General features: G+C 38.0%; 1 protein-coding gene across 1 annotated transcript in view; it reads right to left on the bottom strand.

Moving 5' to 3' along the window:
* Positions 1 to 2208: 2208 nt before the first annotated feature.
* Positions 2209 to 15995, bottom strand: part of AP2A2 (AP-2 complex subunit alpha-2) — a 52035-nt gene continuing 38248 nt past the window's right edge. The window contains exons 21-22 of the mRNA XM_051213041.1: positions 11326 to 11366; positions 2209 to 3369 (exon numbers count right to left, since the gene is read on the bottom strand). The gene's annotated coding sequence lies outside the window, so the exon portion shown is untranslated. The remainder of the gene's footprint in view (positions 3370 to 11325; positions 11367 to 15995) is intronic.

Below are 15995 nucleotides of genomic sequence, written 5' to 3'. Positions count from 1 at the left end.
CGCCCTGAAAACCGTTATTAAAGTAGTCCGAACAGTGTATGGATCCAGAAGACAACAGGAAGTGCCGATTGCAGTTAATCATCAAATAGTTCAAATAACTAAGCCACAGGAACACCAAAAGAATTCGAGTGCAAATATTGACAGGAGCTGGCGAGCACGAAAATACAGAGGCGAATTAAGAGTCGAATAAAGAATTGAATGGAGATTCGAATCAACTAGTGAGATTCAAACTTATGAATATATATATGAGAAAGCGATTCGAAGCGGAGAAGGATAGCAAGCCAACCCGGGTCGATAAAGCGAGACTCAATATTTATAGTCAGACAAAAATAACCTATAGACATGTGTTAAATAGAGTAAGCAATACACACCCATACGCTCGTACAAAGACAGTTAATGTTAATAGGTGAATAACTAACAGGGTCGAAATGTGGCTTGGGAAGTGTAAATGAGTTGATCTGTTCGAGAGCTAGAACAATGTTAATGGGCTTGAAAATAGCACTAGTCACTACAACAGAAGGATAAGTTATCGAGCAAATTTTTAATATTCAGGAACTTCTCATTCAGTGCAACTCTAAGTTTCTTTTGGACTACAATATATCACACGCAGTTCATTGATACTAGCAAACGGAAAAGGACGTGTCCGTGAATTATTTAGTACATCTACCCCTCAGTGTTCAACATGTGTATCACATCTAGCATTTCACCGTCCATTCTGTGAGTGAATACTAACCAGAAGAGAGAAATCGAGGTTGAGAACTTCACTTGTAGCTCTAACTTTCACTTTATTTTCTAATATCGTCCAATCAGTCAAGATGCAATGCAGTAGCATACTCACCGAAGAAATATAAATATAACTCAAATTGATCGAATTAAATGGAACTTTGTGTGGAGGACTGAAGCATTAGATAAACGAACAAAAGGCTCCGAAGACACATCTCACTAATGTCGAATACTATAAGAGAATGGCTATCTTCGTAATTCTTCATCTATCAGTTACATTAAAGGTAACTGAAAAATCACCATCGTTTACGACGTTTAAGCCTCACCACCAAATATCTTCCTTGTCCCTCCAACAGCGTCTAGGTCTTCGAAGACAAGTTTGCATTTAGAAGGGGGAAACACGGACTAAAATTGAAACAGACTGATCACACTACTTACTGTGATGATTCCACAACAGTGGATCCTCACATTTTTATACTAACACCCAAAAAATGTGAAACTCATGTCTGGGAATGATGCCAATGTCACTGCAGTCCAACTTTCAAAAGTACTACTTCCATCTACAACAATGCCTAAGAATTTGATGAGCTATGTAGTTTATATTTCGTAAGTGATTAAGCTTGCCAGTAAGAGTTCGTCTTTTAACATATGTCAGTAGCAGATGAAGGCAAGGATATCGACACGTAACAAATATTCTATAATTGCACTCACAAGTGCTTAGATCTACTTCATAATGCTTTCTACATGCTCCCTAACTTCACTGTTTTGTCGCAGCATACGCATTACCTGCTTTCGAGTACAACCTGAAATATATTTCTATACACTTACCAGTGGAGTTTAGCTTTCATAGTTTTGACATCAGCAGCGGTAACCTGCTTACTAGTTCTCTCCTTAATACTTTCTATAACTTCATCTGTTGACTGAGTGCAATATTACTGGCTTCAAGTTTTGCTTTTCTTTGGATGACAGTCTTCTACTCCGCGGATCACAAACCATCCATGAACTACTACAAGGATGGTAGTGAGACATATTGTAAGATTCTATGACGTATAGACAACACGCATTAATTATTAAAAAAAGTTATTCCTTGGGAAAAAAACAACTGAAAGAAGTACAACAAATATTTAAGACTTGTCGTTGAGTTGACATTTCTCCTTCTTTATTTAACAGCGACTCACAAAAACTCCGTGTATCTATAACATTTAACGTAATCTTATCTTTCTTACGTTGTTTTGTGGACCTTATCAATAAATTATATAAAGGTGTTGACGTTTACTACAGCAGTTGGGATCACAGATCAAGTTACGAAGCAATAACAGAACTAAAGTGTACACTACAAAACACAGAATGCCAAATTGACGTTCTTAGCAGTTATTTTGTGCTTTTACCGCCTCTACAAAGGCCGTTGAAAGGAAACGGAGGGCAGATTCGAAGGAGCCTACCTTTTTTCCCATGCCCTACTTGTTTCAGAACTAATTTTATCTCATAACCAACCTATTCTCTCGAACTTCTCAAATATCACTGTCACAGTTTTAGCTCCATCATATACGAAACCTACTTTTGATAGGTCGAACACATCTCACAAAAAGCATTTGCTTTATGGATTTTGGTCGACCAATTTCGAATGCTGGACAATAATTTGGAGAGAGTCCACTAAATACGAAGCTAATGTTGCTTCAGAGAAAGTGCGACTTTCACCAACCTGGAGACAGAAACCTTCAAAAGTCGCCATTGAGAACCAACTAAAAGAGTAACAGTGGCAATAGAAATGGTTTACATTTTTTTAGTATTAAACGTGAGAATTAGTATGAAATTTCCTAATACGGATAAATCGGAACTAAGTCTTATCGATTCAATAATTCGTTGAATGTAAACAAATCTCCAGGTAAGAAGAATCTACACCACAACAATCAGGATGGGTTAACTCTAGAAAGCGTTAACATATGATGTACTGGCAGAGGGCTATTCTGCCTGAAGATTACATTGCAGCCGTCAGACAACGCAACTACTTAGGAAAACGTGATAGCACGATTGCACTTTAAATTCTTCACACTTCTAAACATTGTATAGACTGGCACAAACCCCCTCCCCACCAAATAAGTGAACAGATGAAATGAAAGCCCAAGGCATAACCATGTACGTATGCACGAACCAATATCCATCGACAGTAAGACTGGAAAATCGGTGGGACAAGTAGAAATAAGCAAGTAAAGAAATGGAAAAGATCGTTAACATTACTATTATCTTCGCAATAAATTTATATCACTATCCAGAACCAACCTAATGCACCATGAATAAACCACTCAAAATCTAGGTTAACTACCCGAAATGAATTAAAATGTAAATTATATATAAATCACACAGAGGAAGATGGAAAAATGATTAGTAAACTATTTGAAGTTTGTGTGTCACGCAAACAATAATGAATTTAAAAATTATTATTCACTTCAAGGTATAATTTTATTTGTCAGAATCCAGTATCCATAAATAAAGTTTCCAAGACAAAGTAGTTTAAATAATATTCAAATTTAAATGTTCAGTAGTAACTGAGGTGGTGAACAATAAATCAAAATTCATTTAATTTCACTCTACTGTTTAACAATCTAAATGTTGATATCAACACGACTGATTTGTTGCTTTAGTTTTCTAAAATGGAACAACCAAATTCCATACATAAAAACTAGACAAAACATTATATAAGATTATTTGACAAAACTTGGTTTGATCAATAAGTGCTTACTTACTTACGCCTGTTACCCCTCGTGGAGGAGTATAGGCCACTCACTAGCACTCTCCATTCAACTGTGCCCTGAACAATCCTTTCCAGTCGCTATTCATTCTTTTCAAGTCTGCTTCCAATTGTCGGCGCGATGTGTTCTTTGGTCTTCCTCTTTTCCGTTTACCTTCAGCATTCCAAGTTAGCCATTGCTTCGTAATGCAGTTTGGTGATTTCCTCAAAGTGTGTTCTATCCACTTCCAACGTCTTTTCCTAATTTCCTCTCCAGATGGAAGCTGCTTTGTCTTCTCTCACAGTAAAATGTTGCTCATAGTATCCGGTCAACGGACATTGAGTATCTTGCGTAGACAACTGTTTATAAATAATTCTATCTTTTTGATGATGGTTGTAGTTCTTCAAGTTTCAGCTCTATACAGTAGAACTGTTTTGACGTTCGTATTGAAGATTCTCACTTTGATGTTGGTTGACAGTTGTTTCGAGTTCCATTTGTTATTGAACTGTACGAATGCGGTCCTTGACTTTCCAATCGTCACCTTTACGTCTGTATTGGACCTTCCTTGTTCATCGATGATGCGTGAAGGATTCCACATATTCCTGAGCTTCTCCGTTGAGTGTGATTGGGTTTGTGTTCCTATTGTTGTATTTGTGGATCGTGCTTTTCCCTTTGTGTACGTTGAGGCCTACTGATGCAGGGGTTCCTTGTACACTGTTTGTCTTCATCTGCAGTTGTTCGTGTGTATGGGGCTGAGGGTCCAGGTCCAAATCTAATTGATTCCGAGCTGTTCATTGTAATACGTGTTTTCTCTCAGATGTAGAGGTCTTCAAAATGCAGTTGACCACTGAACGAAAGAGTATGAGGGAGAATAGGCAGCTTTGTCTGACTCCGGTCTTTACTTGAAATGCGTCTGTCAGCTGACCTTCATGCACGACTTTGCAGTGTAGTCCGTCGTATGAATTCCGCATGACATTGACGATGTTCTCAGGTACACCACAGTGCGGAAGAAGTTTCCATCGTCATCTCCTATCCACGTTGTCAAATGCTTTCTCATAATCAGGGAAGTTGATGTATGATGACGAATTTTACTCAATTGATTGTTCAACGATGATCCGTAGTGTGGCGATGTGGTCTGTGAACGACCGATCCTTACGGAATCCAGCCTGTTGATCTCCGAGTTGGACGTCTAATGTACCTTTCATCCGGTTCAGCAACACTCTGTTGAAAACGTTTCCTGGTACCGATAGTAGTGTGATTCCTTTATAGTTCTCACATTTACTCAGATCTCCTTTCTTTGATATCATAATGAGGTGTCCTTTTTTCCAGTCTGTCGGCACTTTTTCTTCCTCCAAACTCTTCCTGAATAGAGTGTGAAGCATGCTTGCAGTTACTTCCATGTCTGACTTTAGTGTTTCAGTTGGTATATTGTCAGGTCCTGCTGCTCTTCCACTCTTGATTTGCATTGTTCGGACGTTCCATGTACCTATAAAAATTGTTGCTTTGGTTGTTAGAAGAACCATCGGCATCGTGACCTCCGAAGAATCTAGGCTTTCATTATGAGACTTCATAATTCTTCCTTTAACTCTCAGGGAACAGTTTAAGTGGTTTAATTTGTTTAATCTGGTTAGCTTTTTTAGCAAGATTTTTTTCTATGGGATGAGTTTGCCGACCCCACACCTAACCCTCCTCCTTTACTCGGGCTTGGGACCGGTAGTAGCCTTAGAAGTGCTACAGGTGGAGTTTGCCTCGTGAATAGAGTATATAAAAAACTGTGATATATGTAAGATGTAATAATCGAAAAACCAAATCATTTTTTGGAAGTAATCAATAAAATTAACGAAAACCAAAATAAGTACTATCAATGGCGTGAAGCAAATTTATACATCTTTCGCTATGTGCATTCAGCTGTTAGTGTCTACTGCAGGAATAAGTGGGAATGCGAGTTCGCATCACACATCCTCATACTATATTTTCAATATCATAATAAACTACATTAAAATATTTTCATAAATGACTAGTAGTCTGTTTTTAGTCACCGTGAACTTTGAATTTTCCTTTTTTTTCTTCATGAACATGTAAAGCAAGAGTAAGGAATATTTCTTCCTAATTTTATAGGGATGTAAAAAGGAATCTAATTTCACGTTACACGAGTAATACAAGGATGGCAAATAAATCCGCTATTTCCTTTTGACAACGAGCATATATGTGAAACCAGGCTATTGAAAGCGATATAGGAACAGTTACTTCTACTTGATTAAGGATATCTTCAAAGTGTAGATTATCTATGATGAGTCAAGTAGAAGGATATCCTTATATTTTATAAAGATAACAAGGTAAAAACAATGTCATCAGTTGATGAAGTTTTGGATTTATATCACCTGACTGCGCACGAAAAAGGTTTAGAGCATATTCAAACAATACTAGCTACAGTTCACTATTCGGTTGAAATAAAACTAAAGTTGACCAGGAAACATAATTAATTCAAAAAGTTACTGAAACACACAGCTCTACTCTAAAATTAGTGAGACAACTAGAAACCGACGCATGGTAACTAGATGCATAAAGGTCAATTTTTTGACAATAATACGTATACTTATTTATTTGAACACATAAATATTGGTACAAGAGGGCACCAAATACATATGCGCCACACAAAACGATGAGAATTTGAAGAGAAGAAGGAAAAAAATGAAAGGTAAGGAGCATTAAAAAAAGAACAACGAACAGATTAGTGTAAGGTAGTGTAATAATAACAATGGGGGAAACAGAAACCTACAACCAAGAGAGATCTTGATATATCGGAGTTATAGTGCTTCACTTTACGGTGAATAGAGATCCAAATCAGTCTCACGTAAGGATGTTAATATTGTTTTTGATATTTTGAGTGTACAACTGTCTGTAAAAAGGAAATATATTGAAATCTGGATAAATAGAATAACTATCAGACTTTAGATTGACACGCAGTCAGATATTCCTCTGATTTTTCGTGATACTTTGCGTACACTAGGGTCCTCACATGTCACACGGAGACAGAAATGCGTTCGGTGATCTAATAAAACCGGCCGGTGGAATTGAATATGATGTCTTATTCAGGTCTAAAAGTTCCTGAGGTAAATGTTGCCCCACAAATCGTCATGACTTCGATTTTCTTGGGATTGATTGGATATAGCATCTCTCATTATGGAATATGCTACTAAATTTCATTTGTTCACGGGTTTCACTCTCAACTCAGAAATTCACTAGTAGCGAAATAAACTCTCTTATTAAACGTATTAAGTCGAAATATAGTTCAATATTCAGTGAAGTGGGAGTGTTGAACGGTGAAGAAAGCAGTTTTATGTCTGCAATCGAACATTTAACCTGTCTTCAAACTTAAAAGACCAGTTCCATATGCATCAGTATCAGTACCAACAATCGCCCTTCAGTGTGAAGGCAATGATATTCCAAATTATTGGTATTACGACAGGTGCAATACCAGGAGTTTCTGCCTAGTGGGATGACACCATTATTACTAGAGCTATTCAGGAGGAACTGACCGGACTTCCAAGATAAGTGAAGTTGTCAACGCGTTCGACTACTTCACTCCCTATCCTTAGTTCAGGTGTTGACGCAGGCTAGTCCTGAAGCAACAACTTGCATTTAGAGGGGGAGAAGCGCATTTCAAACATTCTGGCATTATTGCTTAGTGCTACCAAAAGACTCTGCATTTTATCAGCGTCTTCACCAAACAGGACTATGTCATCTGTGTATTCTAAGTCGATAAGTGGACTTCCTGATAGGAGATCGATTCCTGAGAATTCAGTCGACTGGGACGTTACTTCCAGCAGAAAGTCTATGATGAAACTAAACAGAAATGGAGATAGTAGATAGCCGTGTCTGAAACCACTTGAGGTTGCAAAATCAGATGACAGTTCGCCATAAGCTCTGACTCCATTGGTAGTGTTCAAGTAACGAGCCTCCACAAGGTTTATGTATTTCTGAGGTACACCTTTCAATGACAGACACTACCACAGAACCTCTCGGTCTATAGAGTAAAATACTGCTTTTAAGTCAAGAAAGACCACCATTGTCGGACGCCGATAAGTATGCCTATGTTCTAGAACCTGACGAATGGTGAGTATGTGGTCGATGCAGCCACGACCAGGTCTGAAGACAGCCTGGTTTTCTCGTATTCACAGTTTACGAGTCTTTGTTAGGCATCCGATAATTATCGAGGCTAGTATTTTAGTTAAACTAATCCCTCTTGGGTTATCACATGATGATTTTGACCCCTTTTTATACATTGGGACATTCAGTGATTGTGGCCAGACAGATGAGATCACACCCAACTCCCAGATTTTAGCTAAAATATTAGTCAACCTGATCGCTAAAATTGAACCACCATCCTTAAAGACCTCTGGAGCCAATCCATCTGGACCAGCTGCCCTTCCTCGTTTCAGATTAACTATAGCCTTTTAAACTTCTGCTGGAGTTGAGGGACCTACTTCAATGTTCAATTCAGGCTGTCTGGGAATGATGGGTAGTTGTAGAGTAGCTGAAGGTCAACTGAACTGCTCCTTAAAATGTTTCACCCACCGCTCTAAACGTCTAAGCCGACAGCAGATAAGTGCGTCATCTTTTCCTGCGATTGTCTCACACTTGACTTGTTAATTTCAGTTTATTTTATTAGTCTGAAAAGATGTCTTGTGTTACCTACTGCCGTTGCCTTTTCCATCTCTTTCGCTTTCGTTGCTCACCACTGCTCGTGGTCGTTCCTTAAACTTTTGGTTAACCTAGATCTGATTTGTTTACGCTCTCCATCGTGTTCAGAGCCTGGTGGGCTGGGTCTACAAGAATCTATCAGTGCAATAAACTTAGTAGAAATCCACTGTTTTTTCGTGACCCTTTGGTTCAAATCACAAGTAGATGTCGCTGCTGTTTGCACAGCAGTTTGTATAACTTTCCAAGCAACATCTGGGTCAACCTCGTTTACAGAAGTGCCTAAGTGAGATGTCAGTTTTTCCTGGAATCTATGAAATTCGTGTTGGCTCCGTAGTTGCTGGAACATTACCGCCAGATACGGAAATACGTGGGATAAGGTGAGGTGTGTATTTTTAGGATCGACCTTTTCTATGGAATAAGACGGAGCGTCTTATTGATTGATTAAAAAGGATTATTACAAAGAAGGAGAGAAAGGGAAGTCAAAGAAATAATACAAATGTTCTTGCTAAATCGCCAACCAACACTGAATCCAGTGATATTGAACGAATTATCACCAATAGAAAATATGTTTAGGAGAAAAGTACAAATTGTGCCACAAGATCTAATACTAAGATCGAAGGAAATGGAAATAATGAAACCGCAGTTCAGTGAACAACGCTGTGTCAAAACCAGAAATTTTCATTCAGGTGAAGCACATTGGGTGCGGGATTTCCGCAATTCCAGATCACGATAGGTAAGTGAAACATTTATTTATGAAGTGAAAGCGGAAGAAATAATATGGACGAAACACAGTAATCATATAAAAAGACGAGATTGTAAAAACATCGTAGCTACTCAAGATTTGGAAAACTTGCCAAAGATATACTAATGGAATATCAAGCTTGCAAAATAAAAACCTATCAGGGACCAGGAACACGACCACGCGACTAGTTGAGATCCCAGTAAGTAAGAAGAAAAACAACAATCCATGAATGGACCCCCTACGGAAAACTTACTCTTATGTATCCACTCAAAAAGAACGGAAGGTGATATGACGGAATAAGTAGGCAAAATTACATCCTTTTTCTCATTGTGGCTTTTGTTCTACATTACTTCCGTTAATTCATTGTAACGATTATTTAGTGTAGTGTTTGTTTTGTTTCCCAGTGGGATATTTTATTCTGTATAACATTAATTTAATTGAGTTTGATGCGTTTATTAAAGGTACAATATTCTTGTATTACATTAACATGGACTATGCTTAGTATAACATGCAGCATGTGATTTAATTGTAACTCTCGGTATATTTTATATGTGTGATTTTACCGTAATTAATAATCGGAATGGGTGTACAATCAATATATATTGTGAGTGTATTACTGAAAGGGGTCGTCGTCGTGTTTTTGGGGTTAATAAATGTTCATTTGTACCAGTCTTGCTCTTCATACTTCGCGTCGTCGGGATTGAAGTAATTTATTGCTTTCCCAAGTATAATTAATAAGTGACGTGGATATAAGAATACGAAAACTCATTGTTTTATAAAAAAATTTAGTTAATCTGGTTTATTTATTTGTGTTTACGAGAATTTTCTGGAATACCGATACAGTATAGTGAACAGCTATGGCGGTAAACACTTGGTTTTGTATTATCATTATTAATATTAATGGCTTTATTCAGTATTAGATTTTGGTACAATATAGAATATAGGATCACGCCTAGTATATGCAGAATTGATAACTGTCTATGCAGGTGTCAAAAGTATGAAACAATGGCTTAAATGGGAATTCTATGTAGATTAATTTGATGTATTCAGAAAGATATATCTAGTGTACATTATTAATGAAAAAATGCAATAAATTTGAACAACACGTATAAGCCGACAACGGTTTTCAATTAAAGCTTCATTTTAATATACGGCCTAAAGTATAGCTTCGTTGTTTTACAACAGCAAATGACTTCATCTTCTATAAATAGTAGGAGCTATAGAGAATTAAACCTTCAACCCTAGTTTATGTGTTCTTAAGAAATTTAAAAGCCCCTGCTTCTTTCATAGTCAAGTATGAAATTAAAAAAAAAAGATTTTACTTATTCTTTACATCCTTGATTTTTATTCACCGCCTTTACTACATATTTTCCAGTATCATAATCATTTTTAACGATTGTTATTCTTATGTCCATGTTCTAATGTTTTGAATTATTTTCTATATTGAAGCATTGATTCAAGTTGTTATCATTTTTATCACTACTAGTATACCTGTCATCGTATTATCAGTTTGTAAGTTTTACCCGTTACGTACAGTTACACAATCTCTTTCAATGTGATCATTGACTGATTTAATATTTTTTAATATATGCATATGTTATCAAATAATAAAGTCTGATGAAGGTCTAACTGAACATAATTTTATACAGTCATATATGTTGTTCTAAATTACATTACGAAAATTTTAAATAAGTTAGAATCACATAAGGATCCAACCGCCACAAATTGGCAAAACGATCTTTGTCAATCAATTTATATCAGCCGATATTTTTCTGAGTACCGACAATTGTCTGAACAATGAAAGAGGATTCACAAAGATTTCATAATAAACTAACCATTTAAATGTTTCTTCTAAAGTTTTAAAACTACTGAAAAATTGTTTATGTCAATAAATCGAATAATAAGTTATTTTTATTTAAGTGATAATTATTTCAGAATTTTTAACTTAGATACCGTTATGACATGTGGTCGACGGTTATGACTGCGTCACCGATTGTTATATCTGATCGTCGCTAATTGTTATGTCGGAATCGCTTATTACTTTACTTGTAAAACGAGAAACTACCGCTACTCCCACGACGCGAAAGTAAAAACACAAATACTGATACAAGTGAAGATTTATCAATCCCAGAACACGAAGATGACTTTAATCGAAAATACACTCATTTATATATTGATTGTATACCCATTTTGACTAATAATTAGGTAGAAATCGTATATACGAAAAATACTTGAAGTTATAACAAAACATATGCTGAGTATTGTACTGAGCATAGTCCATGTTAATGTAATACATGAATATCGTTTCTTGGACAAAAAAATCAGAATGAGTAAAGGAATGTAATTTTGCCTTTTAATCCCAGATCCTAACCACACTATAGCACTACGAAAGTAAATATATTAAATCATGTTAAACAAACAGCTTACTTATTAGGTTTCGATTCCATCATACGAGTATAGAAAAGAATCTGAAATATTAAATTAGAGAAAATATGAGTACAACAAATAATACAATAATTAGTTAATTTATAATGTTTCACAATAATTTTATTGATTGACCATTTGATTGGTTGTACTATCAGGAGTAAATGAGAAATACATGGAATCATAGTTCATACAATTAGCACCCTTGATAAACTTTTATAAAGCGACAAAAACAAATAATTTGAGATGAAATGAAATAACTTCATCTAGCAATATTCGTTCTAATTTTACATAAGTTATAGTTCAATTGATTAGGTAAATTGATTTAAGTAAAGTTGGATAGAGACTACCAGTGAAATAAACACTAGAATGCAATTAAATATAGTTTACAAGTTCAAACTAGAACGAAATGCACGTCCTGGGTTCCATTGTAAATCATTATCCATCTTTAATTAAATACTTTTGACTTAACAACAGTACCGAGACAATCGGCTCGGAATGAATATATGTCAAACATGACTGATTACAATGCAAATCTTAAAAACAAAAACGATGGGATCTAAATAATTACAAATAATTAATAACCAACTATGATGTACTTAAGGGATTTTATCAAACAGTCTTTTTATTGTTATTTTAACATAAATCGAATGAATCAATTAAAAAACAAGATATGTAACCATTAATCTTGATTTCCACTGTTCTAGTAGGACAAGTTCAGTGAAGATTTTCTAATGTATATTAAAGACCATAAAAGAAAAAGTTTTTAGTAATGCAGTAGACAAAAAATAACAAAACAAATGAGTACTTCACTGGGAAAACGTGATAAGTCCTGTAGGTTGAACGCTATATACGATTCCTAAGCTATTCCCGTAACCCGCAAACTAGAACTACACAGCGACTTGAACTCCAGAGAGAAGACACAAGTATGAGAGAAAACACTTTATCCCAAGGTTCATTCTAGTACAGAAAATCAAGGGTATTTATAGATGTTGGCGTCTGTTAAATCAACATCATATTTCAGCCAATCCGTTAACGTCATATTATGCTACCGACCAATGGTAGCACGCCACGCTGGAATTCTCGAGCGTTCCATCGTACTCTGATTGGCTAGGGCCCTTCGGCTCCTTTTTGGGCCTCTGGAGGCTCCGTTGAAGTTCTCCGGAAGCCGACCCAACACCTCCCCCGAATAAGATTTCTTTCTGGGATCTACTTGTAGTTTGATAACTGGGTTGCGACGGCGTCCCATTATTCTTGTTGTCTTCCTTGTCCAAGGCTTCTTCTCAATGTTCCTGGGCGTTTGTGGCATTGGTGCGTCTAAGATTAAATCTAACGGGAAAATCGGCCGGTTACTTCGAGTCTGCACCTTTCTTTTGTCCTTAAGGATTTGATTTGTGTGACGTATACATGTCCCAAAAGCTCCTCGAACTCTGTACAGTACTCTTCCCAGTTTTTGCACAACTTCGCCCGGCTCCCATCGGTTCTTCCCGATGTAGGATTTAATGTAAACTTTGTCGCCAACACTGAAGTTTCGGATACTTGGATCGTGACTGCGCTCATCCACTAATTTGGATGGAAACATGGCATCGAAGACGGTTCGAATGCGCCTTCCAAACATGGCTTCCGCGGGAGATTTGCCGTCCGGAACATTCGGGTTCGGGGTGGATCTGTAGGATGTTAAAAATTTTGCGATCACCTGCCCGGTTGTCCCTTCTCCTCCCCCTTTCAGAAGTGCTCTTTTCAATGTATCCACGAAGCGCTCTGCCTGGCCATTTGATTGAGGGTGATACGGTGGAGATCGTATGTGCACAATGCCATTAACGTTGCAGAAGTGCTTGAATGATTCTGCAGTGAATTGTGAGCCGTTATCGGTCACTAACGTCTGCGGAACTCCAAAGCAGCTAAACAGGTCGGATAATTTGCTGATTGTTTCACTGGCTGTGCAATTCACCATGGCGTAGATTTGTGGCCATTTTGTGAGCGCGTCTACTATGATTAGATACATTCTTCCTCGTATTGGACCGGCGAAATCTGCATGCAGCCTCTCCCAGGGACTATTCGGCTTTTCCCATTGTTGCGGTTCACACTTGCTTGGACTTTTGGCTGCTTGTAGGCACGATGAACAATTGCGGCATCTGTTTTCGATATCTTGATCCACCGTAGGCCAGTATGCGTAGCTTCGCGCCAATGCTTTCATCTTATTGACACCAGGATAACCGCTGTAGAATTGTCTCAGAACCTTGTAGCGTAATACTTTTGGAACAATAATTCTGTCACCAAATATAATACATGAGTCGACCATCATAAGTGAGTCCCGTCGGCGAAAATATTGTAGCATTTCTCCTTGAAAACGGCGGTTCGGCCACTTGGTGAGAAGATAACCACTAACCTCTCTTAAAGTCTTGTCATTTTCCGTGGCTTCTTTGATGGCCTTGAAAGTAACCGGTAAACCCTCAACTGCGTCTTCCAAAACTCGATGTACTTCTGTTTCCGTCTCGATTGCTGCCACCAAAGTGTCTTCTTTCTGTTTTACTTGTAAACCAATCAGTCTAGATAAAGCGTCAGCTTGTCCAAAATCAGTAGTGGGCTGGTACTCGATCTTGAAGTCATAACCCAAGAGTGTAGTTCCCCAACGTTGCAGTCTGTAAGCGGTGTATACAGGTATACCTTTCTTCGACCCAAAGATGGCTAGTAATGGTTTATGGTCAGTTAATAGGGTGAACTGACGTCCAAATATCATCTTGTGAAATTTCTTGACAGCAAAGATAATCGACAATGCTTCCTTCTCGATCTGACTATAGTTACGTTCTGCTGACGTTAACGATCTAGCCGCATGTCAAATCGCTTTCTCGGATCCATCTGGCATGATGTGAGAAATAACTGCTCCAATGCCGTAGTTTGATGCGTCTGATGCCACTACAATGGGTAAGGATGGATCGTAATGGGTGAGCAGCAGTTCCGAGACTAGTACTTTCTTGATTTCATCGAAAGCGGCTTGGCAAGTTGCCGACCAACTCCATTTTACATTCTTCACCAGAAGGTTATTAAGGGGGGCACGTAATTGATGAAGGTTTGGAATAAAAGCTCCATAATGGCTAACTAGTGCCAAGAAGGATCGTAGTGTGGGGACATCCGTCGGTCTGGGCATAGTTTTCACTGCCAGGGTATTCTCCGGATCTGGTCTTCTCCCATCTTTGTCGATTATAAACCCAAGGTAGCGTACCTTTTGCATACAGAAGTCCCATTTCTCTGGACGAATTCGAAGTCCATATTCGGCTATTCGCGTCAGCACCTGGTCAAGCTTCTTTTCTAAGTCTACTCTATCTACTCCCATAATTATTATATCATCTAGGTAAGCTGCAGCACCTGAAACATCTTGTAGCATAGTATCCATTATTTGCTGAAATATGGATGGGGCCGTCTTGACTCCGAAGGGTAATCGATTATACCGGAATAGACCCTTGTGTGTGTTTATGGTAAGCAGGTTTTTAGACTCGTCAGCAACAGGGATTTGTAAATAAGCTTCTGATAAATCCAACTTTGCAAAAAGCTTACCTCCGTTCAGTTTAGCAAAAAGATCTTCAGGTAAGGGTAATGGATACTGATGAGTTTCTAAGGCTTCATTCAACCCGGTTGAGTAATCGGCACATAAACGAACGCTACCATTCGTCTTCTTTACTACAACTATTGGTGCGGCCCATTCTGAAAAATTCACTGGTTCAATGACACCTAGTTTCTGAAGTCGTTCTAGTTCTTGTTCAACCACTGGTAGAGCAGCATATGGTACGGGTCTCCTAGGTCGAAAAACGGGAGTAGCTGCAGGCTTTAGAGTTAACAGTGCTTTGGCTTTCGTACATTCGCCCAATCCTTCTCTAAACACGTTTTGGTGTCTTTGTAGCATGGCGTTTTTCTGATTCCATTCTGGGGTGTTGTCTGTACTTACTCGTCTGCAGATACTGTTGATAGAATGATCTGCTAGTTTAAGTGTTTCTATAAGGTCCAACCCCATTAAGTCTAGTGCTGGCTTCTTAGTAAGATACAATGTTGTATTTGTTGTTACCGTACCTTTAGAAACAGTGCATGGTACTTCTTCAACAATATTCAACTTCCCCCCAGATGCACTGTGTGCCAGCTGCGTTGTTGGGAAAACCATGGGTCTCCCAATGTTCTTCCATGTTTCTGGGCTGATTAAAGTAATATCAGAAGCTGTGTCCAGCTGAAGGCGGGTACGGTGTTTATTAATATTCAAGGTCACATACTTTCTTTGGTGGCAACTTCGTGCTCTGTTATGTGATACCAATATCTTGTTGGTTAGAGCACTATATCTGTATTTCTTCGAGTAGGGCTTCAAAGAATGTCGTTTATGGGTTCTTTTTCTGCAGCAGTTTTCTTTATGTCCCTTCCGATGACAATTGCTACAACAATGTTCCTTATATGGGCAGAACCTTTTATAATGCCAACCCCCACAAGACCAACATGGAGATGAAGGCTGATTGCCTGTGTGCGATACCTTTCTTGAGCAAGAACTGTTCTTCCCGCTTACAGCACGAACGTATGGCAACTGGCCAATATTTTCGACCATCGAAGTGTCATGCTTTAGGTTTACCAATCTCTGACACTCTGTGGTTACTTCTTGTAGTGTCAAATTCGAACATTGTTCAATTTTACTCAAA

This window comes from Schistosoma haematobium, chromosome 3 (assembly GCF_000699445.3).
Source record: "Schistosoma haematobium chromosome 3, whole genome shotgun sequence".
In the NCBI taxonomy this organism is placed as follows: domain Eukaryota; kingdom Metazoa; phylum Platyhelminthes; class Trematoda; order Strigeidida; family Schistosomatidae; genus Schistosoma; species Schistosoma haematobium.
This window is presented reverse-complemented; position numbering and strand designations above follow the sequence as displayed.